The sequence below is a fragment of the Arvicola amphibius genome, chromosome 2, assembly GCF_903992535.2.
Source record: "Arvicola amphibius chromosome 2, mArvAmp1.2, whole genome shotgun sequence".
Lineage (NCBI taxonomy): Eukaryota > Metazoa > Chordata > Mammalia > Rodentia > Cricetidae > Arvicola > Arvicola amphibius.
Window position 1 is genome coordinate 107,516,749 of NC_052048.2, and position 19,842 is coordinate 107,536,590.

The following is a 19,842-nucleotide window of genomic DNA, read 5'->3' on the forward strand; positions in this document are numbered from 1 at the left end:
AGAGGCCAGAGAAATCAGATTCCTCTGGAGTTTGAGTTACAATTGTGAACCACCTGACACATGGCTGAGTATATTCTTCTTGGATACTCTGGAAGAATAAGCACTTTTAACTACTTAAGCTCTCTTTCTAGCCCCACAAATTAACTTTTGCAAGAACTAATTTGGTCCCAGGAGAACTATCTTTTGAAGGCAAACTCCCTGTGATACAGTCTCCCTTCGCCATGCCCAGCCTATTAACAGTGCCACTAGGAAGCACGAACTTCCAACACATGGACTGAAACCATAGATATGGCAGAAACCATATCTAAGCTAAAGCCCAGGTCTTACAACTGCTGCCTGTCCCTGGCTGGACCTCCACTGGGATCGAGTGCCCATTGTGGGCCTCTACATGTGTCCTTGCCTTCCTCCTAGTTAGGTAGTTTTGGGGTACTTATGTGTGTATGCAGGGCTCTAAAGGTTAGCAGTGCAGAGTTAGCATGAGCCTTTCTGGAAACCTTGTGTGAGTACTGCCTCTTCTGGCACAGATTCAGGAAGACACAGATGCCCCCTTTCTCAGTGTAAGGAAGACATGTCAAGCGGAGTTTGTCTAGGTGGATATAAGAGGAGAGACTGTTGTGATGCAATATTATGAAAAGAACTCTTACGTCCCACGAACTTCTGCTGGACCTCACAGCCAGAGTTAATAATATGCCTTGGTCACTTAAGACTGCTCTCCTCCTGTATACTCAGCCTGTTTGTTTAACTTACCTTCAGAGAACAATGTAACAATCAACTCCACTTGCCTTGGACATCCCGTGTAATCAACTTTATGCACACTTAGATAATGCAGAGCTTTAATCTTCAATTATGTGCTCTTCCATGCTCCTGACTCATGTGAATCCTTTGCTGAAAGCAGCAAATACAGAAGTTGGAAGCAACTTTCCTTAAATCTGCCGAGAAGGTTGAAAGCAACTAATTGTGGATGCTGGTTGCTAAACAGTGATGCTTGTTATCTGGGCTAGTTAGGATCAAATGGAGCAAGTGACTTCATACCTTGTAAAACTCTGATAGAGGTTTCTGTAAAGTATCCCATCCCTTCTCCATATGATGCTTTCTGTGCTGTTCAATAAAGACAGACCAACACACACACAACACACACACACACACACACACAGAGAGAGAGACAGACACAGCTCATACAGCATAGAAACAGACAGAACAGACAGATACAGGTACAGGTAAAAATTTCAGAACCCTGCAACAGATAGAGGACGGAAGACAAAGGAAGCATGAAGTCGAGAAGTCAAGCCTGGATTCTCCCTTGGTTAGATGACACCAGGCAGAAGCGCTTTTGTGACACTGAAGATTGGTAACTCGCAGTTAATCACCGATGTGCATAATCCTGGCAGGAGACAGTGTTGTGGCCGCCTTGAGAAATACAACCTGCTTCACACCCATGTTCCGTGGTCCACGCAGGACCCCTGGTGGACTTCGAACTCAAATCAGATTAAGGCACGTTCCTGCTGGAAGTCTTTTTCACTCCTGCTCACCCCATCCACTTGAAATGAGGTCTAGATTGCCACCATAACCTCCCTGAATTTTCTGGTCTCATTGAAATGGTTGGTGGAGACCTTTTCCCATTTCCAACCAAGTTCTTATCCCACCCACCTCTGAGAATCCAGTATAAATTGGAGGGGGTTCTTTATTGTCTGTTTTGGGTTAATAACCTTACATGGGATAAATTTTAAGCATTCAGGGTTAAAATGACATGGGTTTGAGTTCTTGTTAGCACCAACAAAGAGTGGCCTTTTTGAGAAGTCTGCAGATCACTGACAGGAATTCCCCTCTGTGTGCTATGATTACCATTAATGAATAAAGAAACTGCCTTGGCCTGTTGATATAGGCAGGGACTTGGACTGAATGCTGGAAAAAGGAAGGCAGAGAGAGAGAGAGAGAGAGAGAGAGAGAGAGAGAGAGAGAGAGAGAGAGAGAGAGAGAGAGAGAGAGAGAGACAGAGAGAGACAGAGAGAGAAACAGACCATGGAGCTGCCAGAGTCAGACATGCCAGACCTTTCCCGTTAAGCCATTGCCATGTGGCAATATACAGATTAATAGAAATGGCTTAAATAAATGTAAGAGTTAGCCAGTAAGAAGCTAGAGCTCATGGGTCAAGCAGTGATTTAATTAATACAGTTTTTGTGTGATTATTTTGGGGCTAGGAAGCCGGGAATCAAAGAAGTGGCACCTCCCTCCAACAGAGGTATGGATCTCCAGTTACAGTCTAGAAGTTTGGGGCACTGGTCTCAGAAACGGTGGGTCTTGGAGGATGGAAGCAGACTCAGGGAAGAGTTCCCTTCCTGAAGCTATCTGAGTGAAAAGTCTTGAAGGCAGAGTCAGAACAAGTCTCTCTGCTGGCGATGGCTGAGTCCTGGAGGTTGCCTTGAGGGCAGAAGCCTCAGGCATCTATCTATCCAGTTGAGTATAATTTGAAGCCATGAGGCTTTTTCCTCTGAAGAGAGCTGGAACATCTGGGGCTTAATTCCCAGCTAGAGTTAGGAGCTGGTCTCCAAAGTCTTTCTTCTCTCCTTCGAAGCTGTGTGGGTCTGATTTGGCCTTTGCAGGCAACCTGCTGCTTTTGTAGGAGTCTGTTTCCTTCGGCTAGGTATTTACTTCTACCATTTTTGTTTGTTTGTTCTTGGTGTATTGTATTGTGTGTGTGCGCGCGCGCGTGCGTGTGTGTGTGTGTGTGTGTGTGTGTGTGTGTGTGTGTGTGTTTGCTACTACAGATAGCAGTTCCTTTGCCCTGAAGACTCAAGCCTGCCACTGTGAGAAAGCTCTATATCAGGGGCTGTCTCTAATACTTTCTCTCTAGCCACAACCTTCTCTTACTATGGCTTCAGTTTGGGTCTTCCTGTTGTGTCTTTATTTCTTCCAAATTGAAGTTTTCCTGGAGTCAGACTAGGTAAGACTGGGGAAGTAAACACGCCCATTGTTAGGGTTGCTTGCTGTTTAAGTCATACATCTCAAGAAGTTCTTGAAACTTACAAGATTCACTAGACCTTGCCCCTGGGGTTATATAAGCAGTAACAATTGCTAAGAAGAAGTTTCCTGAGTGAGGTTTTTGTTTTTGGTGGTGTGTGTGTTTGTGTGTGTGTTGTTATGGTTTTTTTTGAGACAGGGTTTCTCTTTGTACCCATGACTGCCCTGAAATTCCCTCTGTAGACCAGGCTGGTCTTGAACTCACAGAGATCGGCCTGCTTCCTGCACACTGGGATTTAAGCCGTGTGCCACCACTAGCTGGCAATAAGCTTCTCTCCAGGAAAGAACAGATGCAGCTCAGTGCAGAGTTCTTGCCTAGTATGGGCAAGACCCTGGGCTTGATCCTAAACATGTTGAAAAACAAACTGTCAAGTTCTGTGACTCTCTCTACTGTGTTATGATACACTTTCTGTGGGACTTCTAGCCACACATGTCATGTAGATGTCAAGATCTCCCCCATTCTATGGAATTTTCAGGAAAATAAACATTTGGCAGTTAGAACTTCTGTGGGATCCTCTAGGCAAACCTTTAATGATCTTTTCTCCAAGTGTGCTGGAAGTGACTTCCTGTCTACTCTCATCAGCTTGACTCTCAGTTTTGGGTCTCTTCCTCTGAGAGGTATCCCTGAGCTATCAGATGTTACCCACATAAGTCACTGCCAACTTCGTGACGAGTAGTGTGTGCGTGTGTGTGTTCACAACAACTTGATTTGGAATCCTCCATGTCTTTGATCTGATGCGCAGTCTTGGGACAGTCACTTCAGCTTGGTGAGACTCAGTGCATGAATCTCCAAGATTCGTGAACCACTCAGTGAAATTCCACAAGGAGTGGGTTGTATAGCAGTTTCTATCGCATTGAAGTATTGCATCCTGCAGACAACTTCAGTAAGACTCAGGGAGTAAACAGCTCATAAATCTCTGGAAATACCTGTAACTTACGAAGTGCACAAGGCTTTCGCCTCCCCCACCCCGGTTTTTTAACAGTAACGATGGCCAAGGAGAGCAGACGTTTCCAACCCGTTGAGCTGCCTGTAATTCAAGCAGAAAGTTCCAGGGTTCTGGTTCTTTTAGTCATCAGCCATGCTAGAGTGGACTTTCAGTGTGCCTTGAAATTGTCCTTGTTCCTGTAAGAAACCCTTAAACCACACTCCTGTAATTAACTCCAGTAATCTTAATGGTTCATCACATTTGATTTTAGTAGTATTATTAACTCTGTTCTGTCACCAGTTCCCCATCTGGGGTGAGTAGATGTTTATTGTTTATTCACGCCTCCCTAGAAACAGTGTCACACAACAGTGAGAGAAAAATACTCTTTTACTATAATGCTGGATGTGACCAATCTGTTTCTTCAAATCTGTATAAAAATGGCCAAAACCCCTCTCTAAAGCATTGCTGAGGGTTTGGAGAAACCCCAGTTTGCTTCTCATAGTCTCCTGTTACTGAGATGTTAGCTCTGCCATGTGCCCTCTGGTCCTGCTCTTGAGGATGGAGTACCTGACTGCCCTTTGACGTCAGCAGAAATCCACAGAAGGCACCAAGATCTGGAGCAGACCTTATAGAAGGCGAAGGGATGGAGGAGGCGACTACATGTCAATTTGCACCAGTTTAAGTATGACTATTGTCTCAGTGTATTTTCTGTGACTGTAACACAATAACAGAGACCAATAAAGAAAATAAGCTTATTTGAGCTCATGGTATTTTGAGGCTGAAAGTTCAGGTTTGAGTGACCTTGTCTGTTCAGGCTATGGTTAAGGCTCCGCTGGATGGATCACAGTCTGCAGGTGGTTTCTGTGTGTGTGTGTGTGCAAGTGTGTGTGTGTGTGTGTGTGCATGCATGAGAGAGAGAGAGAAAGAGAGAGAGAGAGAGAGAGAGAGAGAGAGAGAGAGAGAGAGAGAGAGAGAGAGAGAGAGAGAGAGAGAGAGACAGAGATCAGATAGGAAGCTGCAAGCCAGAGACTGTGAAGAATCCAGCCTTCTGTAACAACCCACTCTCTTGTGAACTAATTTACTCTAGGAGACCAGCATTACTTCCCAAAGTGGGTGTCCCTAATAACTTAATTCTGTCCCAGTAGGTTATACCTCTTAAAGGTTCCACTGTACTCCAATGCAGCCACACTGGGGTCCAAGCCTTGTAGCAGATGCACAAATGATAGACACAGTCAATCCACATCCAAACCATACCCACTACAGACATCTTTGACCCAAAGCAGCCGACGTGGCATCCTAGGCTTGTTATCCTACTGCTTCATTCATCCATCCAGTCAGTGACACACACACACACACACACACACACACACACACACACACACACACACACCATACGCACACTGTATAGCCCAAGCTGGCCTTGAACTCAGAGATCCACCTGCCTCTGCTTCCTGAGTGCTGGGAACAAAGGAGTGTATCACCATGCCTAGCAGTCTACACGTATTTGAGTGAGAGGCTAGTGTACTAAGCATTGGGGTACAGACTTGGGCCTCGTAAGATAATACCCAGGATCTGCTCTGTCAATAGACTTTGAAGATTTATACAAACGAGTATTCATGGCAGCTTTTGTCACTGAGGCAAACTGAGGGGACTCTAGCAAGGCCAAGTGTGGCAAACATGGCTCTGGCAGGCCTTGCCCTTCTCCCCCATTCCTTCTGCCTTGGTAAAAACCATAACATTACATTTTTAAAAGCTAGTCACTGAGGTCTAGTCCCTTATTTGGCTACTTCCTCCTCCTGAGGCTGACTACCAAGGTCAATACCAAGGTATTGAAGTTCAGCTCACCCAATTAACACGCCCAATTAAAATTAAACACCTCATCTTAAATGGGTTTTCCCATTTTACCTTTATAATCCCCCATTTTCCAGTGTGCCATGTCTCTCTCCTCTCTGTCTAAAGGCAGTACCCAAGTCCCCTTTCCCTTGTTCCCTTCTCCCTGTCTTCTGTCTCCTGTCTTTGTCTCTTATCCCCTGCCCTCTGTCCCTCTGGGACAAATCAGTCCCCTTTGTGCTGAGAACTTCGTCTTGGGGTCCTGAGCTGATACTGTTTTCTTGCACAAGCTCTGAGCAAAGCGGCTTATAGGGAGGGCAGGACTGTCTTAACTCACAGTTTTGGAGATTCCGAGTCTGTGCTTTGCTGGCCCCCTTGCCTTTAGGTTTGACACAGTGGAAAGCAAAGGTATAGTGAAACTGTTTGTTTCACGGTTGGTTTGTGAAAAGAAGCAGGGTCCTGTAGTCCCCTTCAAGGGCATCCCCAGTGACTTAATGTCCTTCATTAACCCTTTCTTCTAAAAGGTTTCCACCACCTTCCAGTAGCTCCACGAACTAGCATGTAACTTTTCTTGTCGGGTGTGATAGAATGTCTGCTCATACCAGATAGGACACCGAAACCAGATAAAAGAAACAATCCTACCAAAACTCAGCTTGGAGGACTGATGAGCTTATTGGGACTTCTTATGAGTGCCTAGGTGACCGAGAGGCGAAGCTCATCCCAGCACGTCTGATGTTTTCAGAAAGCTGCAACCCTGGAGCTCTCTGCACAGCCCGTAGGCTGCTTGTCCTTACTGTCTATGTGACTTCGGGGAGGAAGCGGGCATTGTTGAGTCTTGTTTCGGGGACCTCTTGAAGCTCATAAATTGTTTACTTCCTGAGTGTTAAAGAGCTCCGTCTAGGATATTTCACTTAGGAGGACATTGCTACATAGCAATTAGGGAGCAGCCCTTTAACACGGGGCCGTTGGATCCTCCGCAATGATGACAGTAAGGACACACTGACCAAGTCAGGCTGATGTGATCGATCGCAGCAGTAGACCTCCGTAAGAGGAAGTAGAATCTATGTTGAGATCTTACATTCAGGAGAGTATTAACTCTGGGAGGTAGTGGGAAGTGGAAACAGCATAAACTCCTCTTTGTTCCTGCTTGCCTCTACTGATGGGCTTTAGTTGGTGGTGTTTTTCCCCCTTGGTCTTCCTTGATTTCTGCTTCTTCTCTCTCCTGTCTCTTATGTAGCTGTTTTCTCTGAATAGAAACATTCATAAGGCCCAGGAAGTAAACACAGGACTCTGGAAGCTTCAGAAAGTTGGAAGATTTAGGAAATCACGCCACCAGGTTATAGAACAGAAATACTTGTAGGTAGGTAGAAGGATTCTGATCTGCATTGGCAGGGTTTCCTGCAACCTGCAGAGGGGGCTTCAGGGATGCAAGTTTTGGGTTGTCAACAAGATAGACAACTCAAGACAACAAAGGGCTTTTGAGTGTTTGTGTGACTCATGTGTCTGTGAGTACCCTAATGAACGCATTAGGTCACTAAGCTAGACTTAAGTAGAATTATTTCTTTGGTTTGTTGTTGGTGCCTTATCTACATTGAGTCAATAATTATGACTCCCCAAGAGAAGTCACACATCTACCCCATGACTGGCAAATGTTGGTCCTCCAGATTGTGACAGTTAATGCTATGTTGATGGCTAAGGTTACATTTAAAATGATAAAAATTACTGTGCTTCAGAGAACTACAAAGCAAAATTGGACCTCCAAATGTTAAGGGTTGTTTTGGTAAATGTTTGGTCTTGTATAACTTTAACAAAATTGTTTAGACAAGAGGGTGATTCACAACTTCAGTTCCTGGGGTTCAAGTGCCCTCTTTTGGTTTCTACAGGTACTGCATGCATGTGTTGCATTTGCATGTAAGCAAAACATTTCTATAAATAAAAGTAACAGAAAAAAATAGAGCCTGAATGAAAAGTGTCTGAAAAGTTTCTGCCTCACGATAAGCCTCTCTGCCAATGCAATAATCCAAATAGGACCAAATCAGACCAAATTAGAAAAAGCCCAGGTTTAATGGGCTTTCCAGTCCCCCAGAGAGGAGACAGGGAAAGTAAGATCGGAAACCGGTGTGTTTTTTTCTCTGAGGGGCAGTTTAAATATCCTGTGTGAGTGATCTAGAGCGTCTCTGGGGAGTGGTCATCGTTAGGCCGGCTTTCTCGGGGGTGGAGTCTGGATTGAGGCAACTCCAGGGGAGAGGGTTTAGGATGGAACTTCTACCCAAACATTCAGACTTTCTGGATATACAGGATGCCAAGGGCTGGTGTGAAGCCTCCACCCAAACATTGTCCATTAGGAAAGTAGCATCTGGGCTGTTTGTCAGGAAGAAAAGCTTCACCTCCAACCAGATGTGTAGATCCTAACTCAACATCCCTTGAGGGCTTGCCAAGGTCCTGCAGAAGTCTGAGAAGCAACAGATATTTTGTGGGCGGGGGTAGTGGTGGATGGGTTAGTTGGTTAGCTGATTTTTTTTTTCGATACAGGACTAAGTGTGTAGCACAGGCTGATTTCAAACTCCAGACTGGGCCTCCTGCCTTGCCGAAAATCTGGGCACATCTTGTGGTCAAACTTAATCTGTTTGGCACAGAGGCTGGATGAAAATCCTGGGGGATAATGGCCCGACCAAAATTCTAGCAGAAAAATTCAGGCAAAAGGTATGGAAACGGAGCCAAAAGCAAAACCATGGCAAAAAGTCCAGCAGAAAGAGAGGTGAAAAGCCCTGGTTGAAATGCTGGGTAAAAAGGCTGTGTGAAAAATGTCAGAACAGAAATCCAAGGAAATAATACAGGCCACAAATACAGGCACAGACGCTGGGAGCAAAGACTATGCGAGGCAGGAGAACATAGCTGGGTCCTATCTGAAATAAATAAAAATAAATAAATAGATAAATCAGCACGCACCTTTAATCCCGGCACTTGGGAGGCAGAGGCAGGCAGATCTCTGTGAGTTCGAGGCCAGCCTTGTATACAGAGTGAGTTCCAGGGCAGATAGGGCTACGCAGAGAAACTGTCTTAAAAAACTAATAAATAAATAAATTAAAAAAATCAACTAACCCATCCACCATCACCCCCCACCCATGAAATATCTATTTTCCAGTTTTCTAGGGGACCTCGGCAGGCTCAGGGTGCTCAAACTTGAAGAGGGATGTTGAAGTTAGGCTCTAGTGGTCTGGGTTGGAGGCAGAGCTTTTCTTCCTGACAAGCTGCCCTGACGATGCTTTACTTGATGGACACTTTGCATTTATTCTATACTTTTCCTGTTACTTTTTTTCTTTCAGTATTGGGGCATTAAACCCAGGGATTTGTAACACTAGGGAGTGTTAGGGGAAGAATAATCTCTGTGTCAAACAAAGAAACACATGAATAAAGTGGAAGTGACTCAGCAGAGTGATTTCCTTTTGCAAAAAGAGTTCACTAGGACCCAAACTGGGGTGGCAAATACACTGGCCAAAGTGACTCCTTTATCACTGGCATACATGGTGACTGTGTCCCATTCTACCAGCAAGAGCTCAACAATTCAAGATGATGAGTGTGGCTAAGTGGTAAAAGGAGAAGGGGAAGGGTTAAGAAATATGGGCCCTTGTTGAGTGTACTGTCTTTAATAGGAAAAAAAAAAGAACTTTCTCACAGGGGAGTGCTTTATTTCTGAACTGTATCCAAATTCTCTCTCTCTCTCTCTCTCTCTCTCTCTCTCTCTCTCTCTCTCTCTCTCTCTCTCTCGTAGAATTGATAGACTGTTCTGTTTCCTTGGGATTATCAATACCAACACACACACACACACACACACACACACACACACACACACACACCGGCTCACCAAAAATAGAGAGTCCACAAAAGACCAAAGTACGATTGCACCAATGTCCAGCTTGGAGAACCAATGAGTTCATTAACAGGAATATGGGTGAGAGGTTACTTACATGAGCAAAGGCAGCTGCATCACTGAAAAGCTCACTCGTTTAAGAAAGTCACAACACTGGGCTTTTCTGTGTAACTTGCAAGCAGCTGGAGAGGTTGCAGAGAGCCTTCATGGAGCAGGGCCTCTGGCCATCGGCTCCTCCCCCAGCAGTTGTTTAAGCGCCCATAACTTGGTGGAGCAGCCCTAGTTGATCTTGTAAACATCAGCTTTTCAGATCTGTGAGCTTTGTTCACTTCCCAAGTCTCAGAAGACTCTGCTTGGAGGCAGTGTTTCAGCTCCAAGGTAACCCCAAAGATGGGAAGAGAAAGACCACCGACCCAAATCATTGTGGCCAAATTAACTCAAGCAAGCTTTTCTGTTGTGTACGTGGGCTGCCTCTCAGAGGTGGAGTTGGAGAGGTCAGCGTTGGATATGATGAAGATGAGGTTCAGGGACAGGCAGTTTCCAAATGGGGGATTTGGCAGGCAAAATAGTCAGGGTTACAGGAGCAGAACACAAGCATAACAAGTTAGTTCTAATGACCTCCTGAAACAAAGACATGGTTGCAACATGGGCATAACAAGGTAGTCATAGCAACAGGTAGTCATAGGTGGTCACATAACCATTTGAAACACTGGTAGGGTTGTAAGATGATTTTTATACACATTTTTCTGAAACAAAGACATGATTGCCATCACACCTAGGATGGTGGCCTACTCCTTTAATTCCAGCACTCGAGAGGCAGAGGCAGGCAGATATTTGTGAGTTCGAGGCCAGTCTGGTCTACATAAACCAAGTCCCAGGACAGCCAGAGCTGTTACACAGAGAAACCCTGTCTTGAATAACCCATAAAAAAAAGTGCTTGGTGCTCTCGGAGAACACCCAGGTTCCATGTTCACCATCTACATAGTGATTCACAACTTCAGTTCCTGGGGTTCAAGTGCCCTTTTCTGGCTTCTACAGGTTTTTCATGAATGTGGTACATTTATATGCAGACAAAGCATTTGTAAAAATAAAAGCAAATAAGAAAAATTCCATACATGCCTCTAATCTCTGCACCCAGGAGACAGAGGTAGGCAGATCTCTGTGAGTTCAAGTTTAGGTTGGCCAGGGTTGCACAGTGAGACCCTATCTCCAAAAGAAAATAAGTAAACAAACACATAAATAAATATTGAAATTATCTTCATGAGAGAAGAATAAAGGTTAAAAGAACCAAGCAAAAAAATTATCTTCAAGAAAAGTCGAATATAGCTGTGAGGTGAGGCCAGTGTGATCTACACAGAGAAACCCTGTCTTGAAAAACAAAAAAAAACCCAATCAAACAACCAACAAAAAAGTCAAATAAACCAAAACTAAAATAAAACCAAAACTAAAATAAAACAAAAAGAGAACCAAGGGACTAAAGAGATGGCCCAGTTGATGAAGAACCTATGATTTGAGAATGAGAACCTGACTTTGGGTCCCTAGTATCTATGTGAAATCTGGGTATGGTGTTGAATCTTGTAACCCTAGCACTGGGGACAGCAGGAAGGGGAGAGTGGAGACAGATTCCTGTAGCTTCTTGGGCAGCCAGTGTGGCCAGCTGGTAAACACCAGCTCAAGAGAGAGGCCTTGCCACAAAAAATAAAGTGAGAGAAAGAGAGGAAGACATTCAGTGTTGACCTCTAGCCTTCATATGCATGGGCACACTCACGGACATATACACAAAGACATGTACACAATATATACACAAAACAACAGACAAAACTGGAGTGGGGTGTGATAATCCATGCCTGTAGCCCTATCACCCAGGAAGCAGAGGAAGAAGAATCAGGAATTGGAAGCCACTTTATGTCAAGAATATACACAAGGCCTTGGAGAGATGGCTCAAACCTTGAGTGCTTGCTGAATTCAGTTCCCAGCACCCATTGCAATGGTCTGTCCTGTCCCTTTAAGAGACAAGTTCCCCCCCCCCCCCCAACCCGTCTGCTGAGGCAAGTGGATCTTCCTTCCACTTCCAGCCTGAGCTCCTTCCCTTTCCGGCTCTTTCCTGAGGAGCTCTCTCATTTTTCTTTCTCTCTCTCTGCCTCTCTCTCTGCTCTTCTCCCTTCTCTCCTTCCCCCCTTCCCTCTCCTCTCCATAACCCACTAAATAAATACCCACTTTCTCTGCATGGCGAGCCTATCCATCTCTGTCTCTCTCCTGCCACGGCTCCTCATGGGACCAACTGACCTGCCAAGGTCTCTCATCCTGCCTCGGACCTGCTGCCCCTCATGGCCCACTGCCCGCTGCTGCCACTCAGGGACCTGGAGAGTTTTATTTTTTCCATTTCCATCTCATTGGATGACTCAAATATCTGTTACTCCAGTTCCAGGGGACCCAGACTTTTGGATTGCAGGTACCTGCACATGCTTACATCTCTGCCATCACACACATAATTAAAAAATAAGTCTTTGTTGTTTTTTGAGACAGGGTCTCACTGTTATGCCCAGATTCGTGACGTTCTCCAAAAACTAACAAGGAGACCGAGTCCCATATGTAAAAGCAGAGCCTTTATTTTAATCAAGTTTGCAAACTTGGTCTCTCTGTGTGTCCAAAGTATTGGAATAATTGGAGAGCCCTGAGCTCAGTTAGAGTTGGGTTTTTATAGTAGTAAAGGTGGGGGCGAGGGGTTTCTAAGGTTCAGGACCCCTGATTGGCTGACATTTGTCTAGGGGTTTTCTGGTGAGTGTGTGCTGGTAGGTGATCCTGTCTACAGTGGTTGGAACTTGGAATGTTAGGAATTTCCTTTGGATGGTCTGTTGCTGGGTGGTGACTGGGTAATGTCCCTTTGGGGTCCTTCCTGCAACTAGGTATTGCCTCAGGGTAAACTACTGAGACTCAGGCCTCCATTAAGTTTATCATTAAGCTGAGTCCTACATGAAGTTAAGAACTTTTTTTGGGTGGTCTGTTCCTAGTAAGCTTATTATGGTTGAGTCCTATACTCACTACATAGCTCTGGCTGTCCAGGAACTCTGGTTGGCCTGGAACTCAGAGAGATCTGCTTGCTTCTGCCTCCTCAGTTCTGGGATTAAAGGTGTGTGCCATCACTGCCTGGCAGAAAAATAAAGTAAATCTTAAAAAAAAGAAAACAAAACCCCAAACAACAGACATAAAAACAAACTAAACACAGAGAAATGTAAAAGTCACACCCAATTTGGCAGCTACACCAAACCAAACTGTGGACTAGATTTGCCTCTGATGTGGGATTCCCCTCTGTATGCTATGAATATCATTGGTTAATAAAGAAACTGCTTTGGGCTATAGGGGAACAGAGCTAGGTGGGGAAAACTAAATGGAATACTGGGAAAAAGGAGGCAGGTTCAGAGAGAAGCCATGGAGCCGCTGCCTGAGGCAGATGTGCTAACACTTTGCTGGTAGGCTATGACCTCATGGTGATGCACAGATTAAAGGAGATGGGTTAAATTAACATGTAAGAGTTGGCCAATAAGAAGCTAGATCTAATGGGCCAATAATATTTAAAATAATATAGTTTCTGTGTGATATTTTGGGGGGTTGAGCTGTTGAGCAGCTGGGAAGCAACAAGTGGCCTCCTCCAACAAATTGGCACCCATGTGATCAACCAAAATCTACTTAAAACCTAAGATGGCTTGGAAAGGGAAGTCTAGATACTAAAAATCAAAGTTTAGCTTCATTTATTTTCCCAAATAGACTTTGCTTGCTGGCGGCATGCTGTGGCTCATTTAGGAGAGGTTTTCCTGATTCAGCGGTAACAAAAAAGCCATGGCTTTGAAATGCTGGCTTTCTGGGCAGCATGATCTCTGACTCTATCAGGAGGCTGAGCATTTAAATGGGGTTTGTAAGCAGCACATTACAAACTGCTTAATGGCTCAACATAGACCAGCTGCATACTTGGAACTGGGGCAATGTGCATGGTTCAGAGGCAGTTAATGGACTTCCACCATGTTGGACTGTGTGGAGCAAGCAGACAGTGCTGTATATACCGTAGCAATGGTGCAGCTTAGATTCTTAAGAAGCACTTAGCATTTTAAGAACTGCTTCTGGTCAGAAAATAATTACAGATATGCAATAAAGACAAATCCAGATAAAAAAGACCTCCAAGTGGGTCACAGTGTTGGATAAATGTATGTAGGCTTGGAAGAGAGAAGAAAATGATTATAGAGAGTTATAAAAGGAAGTAAATTGTTTGAAAAATAAAACAAAGTCTTTAAAGAGACATAGTATAGACAATCATAGATTAAAAGGAGTAAAGAAAAATAAGCCATGTAAAGATGGAAAATTCACAGAGAGTCTGGTTTATGTGTATTATTGTGTCTTCTTTGAATTTTTTGACTGTGAAGGAGCTGAGTACAGAAAGACATTTCATTGTATAGGCTGCTAGCCTAAACCAACATAAAGGTATCTTGACTTTAAAATTTGAGTCTATCCCCATCTCCCCTTGACCCCATCCCACCCTACCCCCAAGTTCCCAATTTATGCCCTGTAGAAGGAAGCGGCGGGGCTGCATCCCGCCACCCGGCCGCCAGCTAGCTTTACACCCGAAATAATTACACGGAAACTATATTCTTTTAAACACTGCCTGGCCCATTATCTGTAGCCTCTTATTGGCTAATTCTCACATCTTCCTTTAACCCATATTTAGTAATTTGTGTAGCACCACGAGGTGTGGCTTACCAGGAGAGATCTTAACCTGCATCCATCTCAGAGAGGAGAATCATGGCGACTCACTATGGCAACTGCCTGAAGCTTCTCCCCAACTCTCCCAGAATTCTGTTCTGTCTATTCCGCCTACCTAATTTTCTGTCTCTTAAAGGGCCAAGGCAGTTTTCTTTATTAATAATGAAAGTAACACATAGACACTCCTCTATCATTTCCCCTTTTTCTGTTTAAACAAAAAAGAAAGGCTTTAACATAGTAAAATTACATGTAACAAAACAGTTATCAAGCAAGAATTACAGTTACAATATTTAAATATATTTTATCTTTTATCATAACTAAGGAAAGCTATAACTATCTATTTATTCTTTAACTCCATCAAAGACTCCAGAAGGATATAATATTACCTAAGTAAATAAGTCATTTGCAACTTTCAAACTCTAGAAATGACAGAGACAACTCGCTGCCTGGACAGTCACCCAAAGTTCCTCTGTACCGTTGGGGCATCCATCTTCAGCCTACAGGCCCATAAGTATCCAGCAGACATTTCCATGAAGCAGGAAATTCCAAAGACAGTTCAGTCACTTTCTGCTGTGTCCTGCAGAACGTCTCGCAGACTCTTTCACGAATCAGGAACCCCAAAAGACCATCTCACCTTTAAGCAAGTTCAGCAGTCCTCTTTTTGTGGGTTCCTTATGTCCAGTTTATGCAACAGTCCAGGCAAGAGCAGTTTCTTGCCCAAATGGCTAACAAACTCCATAAGTAGCCTCTTCTATGCCCATCTTCCTCTCGAAGTAGATTGGTGCTTCCAGGAGCAGACGTGTCTCATTGTCATGAAAACCCTAAGTTATTAAAACATTAAATGCTATATTCTGCAGTCTTTGAAAGATATGAAGAATGTCTATCTAACTGAAATATATCTCTACATATCTAGAAAATCTAATAACATGACTACAAGCTTAACTATTATCAATGATTATCCATTAACAACCTATATTTCCTAATTATACATTACATTTTTAAATGAACTACACAATTACAATACCTTAATCAAGATCAGAAATACATATACATATAACAAATTGACCTTAAAATCCATACCAATGCAAATTATTCATCTCTATATCATATCCCCCTTTAAATGTAAAAGAACATTTATAAACAATATTTGGGAAAATGGGCGCAGTTATTTCTCTCCAAACTGCTTCCTGCTGAATGGGGGCGCTGTTATTTAAATCTTTCATGGTATAACCTGTGTGCTAGGTTCATCTCAGTCAGCAGTTGAGTGAAGTAATTTTTTGAGGGTGTTCACAGCAACCTTTCAGGAGGGCGTGGTCTATCATACCATATTGGGATAGAAGCAATCCACAGGGTGTCATCCTCTGTGAAAACAAAAAAAGACCCTCTTTTCCAAAGCATCATGTTCTTAGATCCAAATCCTAAAGTCATACCATTAAGATGTCCATTCTGGTCTAGCCTGGCAGCCCATATACTGAAATGTCTCTCTGTACTTAGCTCCTTTACAGTCAAAAAAATCAAAGAAAACACAACAAAATACACAATCCAGACTCTCTGTGAATTTTCCATTTTTACGTGGCTTATTTTTACTCTATCACTTACTTTATTCTGTCTCTTTAAAGGCTTTACCCTTTTTTTAAGGCATCAACTTTATTCTCTATATATTTATTTTTTCTCTCTCTCAAGCCTACATACAGTCATCCCAACATTGTGACCCATTTAAAAGTCTTTTATGTCTGAATCTGTCCTATTGTGAATCTGTAATTTTTTTACTATCCAGGAGCACTTCTTAAAATGCTAAGCATTTCTTTTTTTTTCTTTTTTTCTTTTTTTGCCACGGACCGCCTCTCGTGGAGACCACCGACCGCGGGAGAACAGGGGTGAAGGCTAGGAGAAATCAGGAAACGGCGAGGAAATGACAGACAGACACACTCAATAAGGTTGAATATGCTGCTGCAAATTTACTGAAGTTCAAGCATCAGTTTTATAGGATCACAGAAGGAAGTTGGCAAACAAATTACATGAGAAGAATGATTATAGGCAATAATCAAAAGCTTTACATGAGAAAAATTGATTACAGACAATTGATTGTTTCCAGTATGTCTTGTGGTTAGGGCCAGGTGAGCAGAGCTCTTCTTTGAAATCCGTCTCACACCACTAACCAACTATTTTCTCATAGCCCTAAATCATATCTGTTCTCATGGTAACCCAAAACACCATTCTTTAGGGTTATACTCCCAAGGCTTGCTCCGATGGTGAATAATTGGTTTCTTAATGTCAAGAATCCTGCCTTTCTCTCTTATCTAAAATGCACCTGGGGGTTTCTCATTCTGGCTAGCCTCTCCCATCATGAACTCCTTTTGTCCTAGGGTATTCATAAGTTTTTCCAGAGAGCAAGCCAGAGTTCAATATGTCTCAGTAGTTTGATTATTATTATTATTGGTAATGTCCTGGAACTTCTTGACCTGCTGACAAGACAAAAGAACTATACAGAAACAAAGAAGGAACAGAAAGCTCAATACAGCGCCAGGGCTAGCCAGGGAACTGCCTGGGGCCCAGCCCCCGGGAGCGCAGACCCCAACCCCTCAGCGTCTACACAGGCGTGACAGCCGTGGGCATAGCAGTGTATTCCATAATTGCCTTTTCCCTTCATGATTAACCCATCTATTACCCAATTCATCATACCCTCCTGTGTAAGGAAGGGGATCCAGGTAATTTCCAGACTCTGGTGTCCAGCGCGGGGCTGTCCACCACTGACCATTAATCAAGTACTGAATGTATCCTCCCTAGGTTATGTTGTGGGTGTATGTTAGTTTTCTCAAACTCCTGAGCAACAGCCTGAATAAACGGTGACGCAGAGTCAAGTAGATCAGTATCCTCTGTGTCATTTCGTTCTCTAGGATTCATGGTAGCAGTCATCTGTAAACAGGAAAGATAAGAAATACAAAGAAAGAATACGCAGAGTAGCAGGAGGGCTCGCTTCCAGGGCCAGTTCCAAGGCCTTTTTGTTCTACCTGAATCAGTGCCATCACGGCAGCTGATTGCTAGGGGACCACCTGGGGCTTCGCTCCAAGAAGCTCTAACCCCAATCCTTCAGCGTGTGCTGGCCAGAGTAATGGCATTTGTCACTACACGGCAGTCACTGCTGTGGACGTGGCAGGTCTCCCTTTTTTATTAAAAAAATGAAGCTCGAACACCTCCTGCTTTACTGCCTGCAAAGAGGAGAAGAGACACTTTATAAGGCATGGGAATAAGAAGATGACTAGGACTAAAATTAAAATCAAGACTCCAATGAGAACGAAATACTGGATCCAGTCCAGAGGATTAAGGTGCTTTAAACCTCCTTCTATTTGTGTTGCTAAGTCTTGTAATCCTCCTAATTGTAGGTGTGTCTGACTAATGGCAGAAATATCCTTTTGAAGAGTATCCATATCATGAGTTATATCATTGTCCTGCCATAGTCCTTGTAAATGAGCTTTTACCTTCTCCCAAGGTTGTGAATTATTATAAGGTAAAGGAGTAATGCAAATAGACCTAAAACTACTGTGACAGCGAGTAGAGAGAGTGGTCTTTAAATTAGAGATATCTTGTCCAAGAGCTAACACTACTTCTTCCAATACATTAATCTTTGCTTCTAATTTTTGATCTATTGCTTCCTGTGTAAGAAGAGCAGAAGTTATATTTCTATTTAAACTATTAACATAATGTGCTGTATGTATTTCTTGAACTAAGGCAGTAGTAGCAACAGCAAAGGTTGTAATTATGGAAATCAAGGCTGCAATTCCTAAAATAAGAGCAGCTACAAACCTTTTCGGCCTAATTAAGTCATTTAGGGTAGTGAGTACTTGTAAAGCTGAATTATCATACCAAGGATCATCCCCAAGTTCAACAGGTAACATTACAAAAGGAGGACGGCGAACAATAATCATAGTACCCAATTCTTTTGTTTCAGCAGAAGAAATACAATTAGTAATTTTACAAGAGTAGCAGTTTACACGGTAAGATTTACCCACTTGAGAGATTTTAACATGAATTTGCTGCTCTAAAAGCAAAGCATTAGGATATGAAATACAAGCCCTAATTCCATAAGGAAGAGCTTTAGTGGTGTTGGGTTTCTTTTCTAAAAACATATTGGCAGAAGCAACAAGTCTAAACAAATCAGCATGCTTTCTAGTAACATTCCCTTCTTGAGCATACCATGTGGGTTTAACAAAACCAGGGGAAAATCATCTTCTTAGTGGTTCCCCTTCCATTATAAGAATATTTATGAAATTTATTTTTATGTATAGTTATATAATTTTCATAAACATTTTTCTGACCATTTGAATTAGAATAATCCCATATCTTCAAGGATGAATTTTTTGGTTGATACCATGTGGCAGCATTAGAAAATCCACAGGTAAGCTAAGCAGGAAACTTAGTTAAGGAGGAGTCCCAAAATTGATCCTTGTCACGGTACTTTTGAATACAAGGATCTATAGGCATTTCCTTTACTTTAATAAAGTTCTCATTATAGGAGGGATCCCCTAAAGTCTGCATCTGTGTTTTCCAGATCCATCGCTTATCGGCACTTCCTTCATCAGGATCGGCAGTAAGGAAGGTCCTATAGCCTGTACTTACACAGCCTTCCCCTGCAGCGTGAGGCAAATCGGTAGCGAATCTGCTCTGCCCTCAAAGGTTATCAAAGAGGACGAGCGAGACCTTGCTTCAGAGTCCTGGGACCCACCTAGTCTGACTGAATCATTGGTTAATATCTTAATTGGCTCCCTGTCTAACCAACCCATAGGCTGCAAAATCGGGCGATGAGGCACATAGGCCCCAAAAGGCAACATCCTCAGCCCCCGGGGGAGCTGCGATCAATGCCAGGAAAGCAAGAAAGTACATGCTTGCAGTTAGGGGCTTTTCCTGCTCTTTAAGTAAGCCTTTCGCTTCTTTCACCAGGTGCTTTATTTTCGTCCAAGTCATTTCCCGATTTCTCGGCGAAGTTAGTTTCATTTTCTTCATCTGCCATGTCAGCTGTTTCTTCTGCTTTCTCCATTTCCTCTTTCTGCGCTGCACCTCCAGCGACCGCCAGGACGAGTCTGTCTGGGATCCAGATGGGGGAGTCGGCATCCTGTGGGAAAATACAAGCATACCCTCGCCCCAATGTTATTAGGACGTCCGGCCCTTCAGGTTCCGGAAAGCAGGTCCTTCCACATTACTTTAGGGAGGACTGTATTATATTCATGTGCCCAACGTGGGACTCGAACCCACGACCCTGAGATTAAGAGTCTCATGCTCTACCTTGCTTGTTCTCTTGTGAGAGAAAACATTCTTTTTAATGCTAATGTATTTTGATGATGAATAGCATGACTCTCCAGTGCTTCTTGCATTGAAAACACACCTTCTTGTGTATAATAATCTGCCATAGCATTGCCCTGAGCTAAAATTACAGCTCTAATTTCTGCT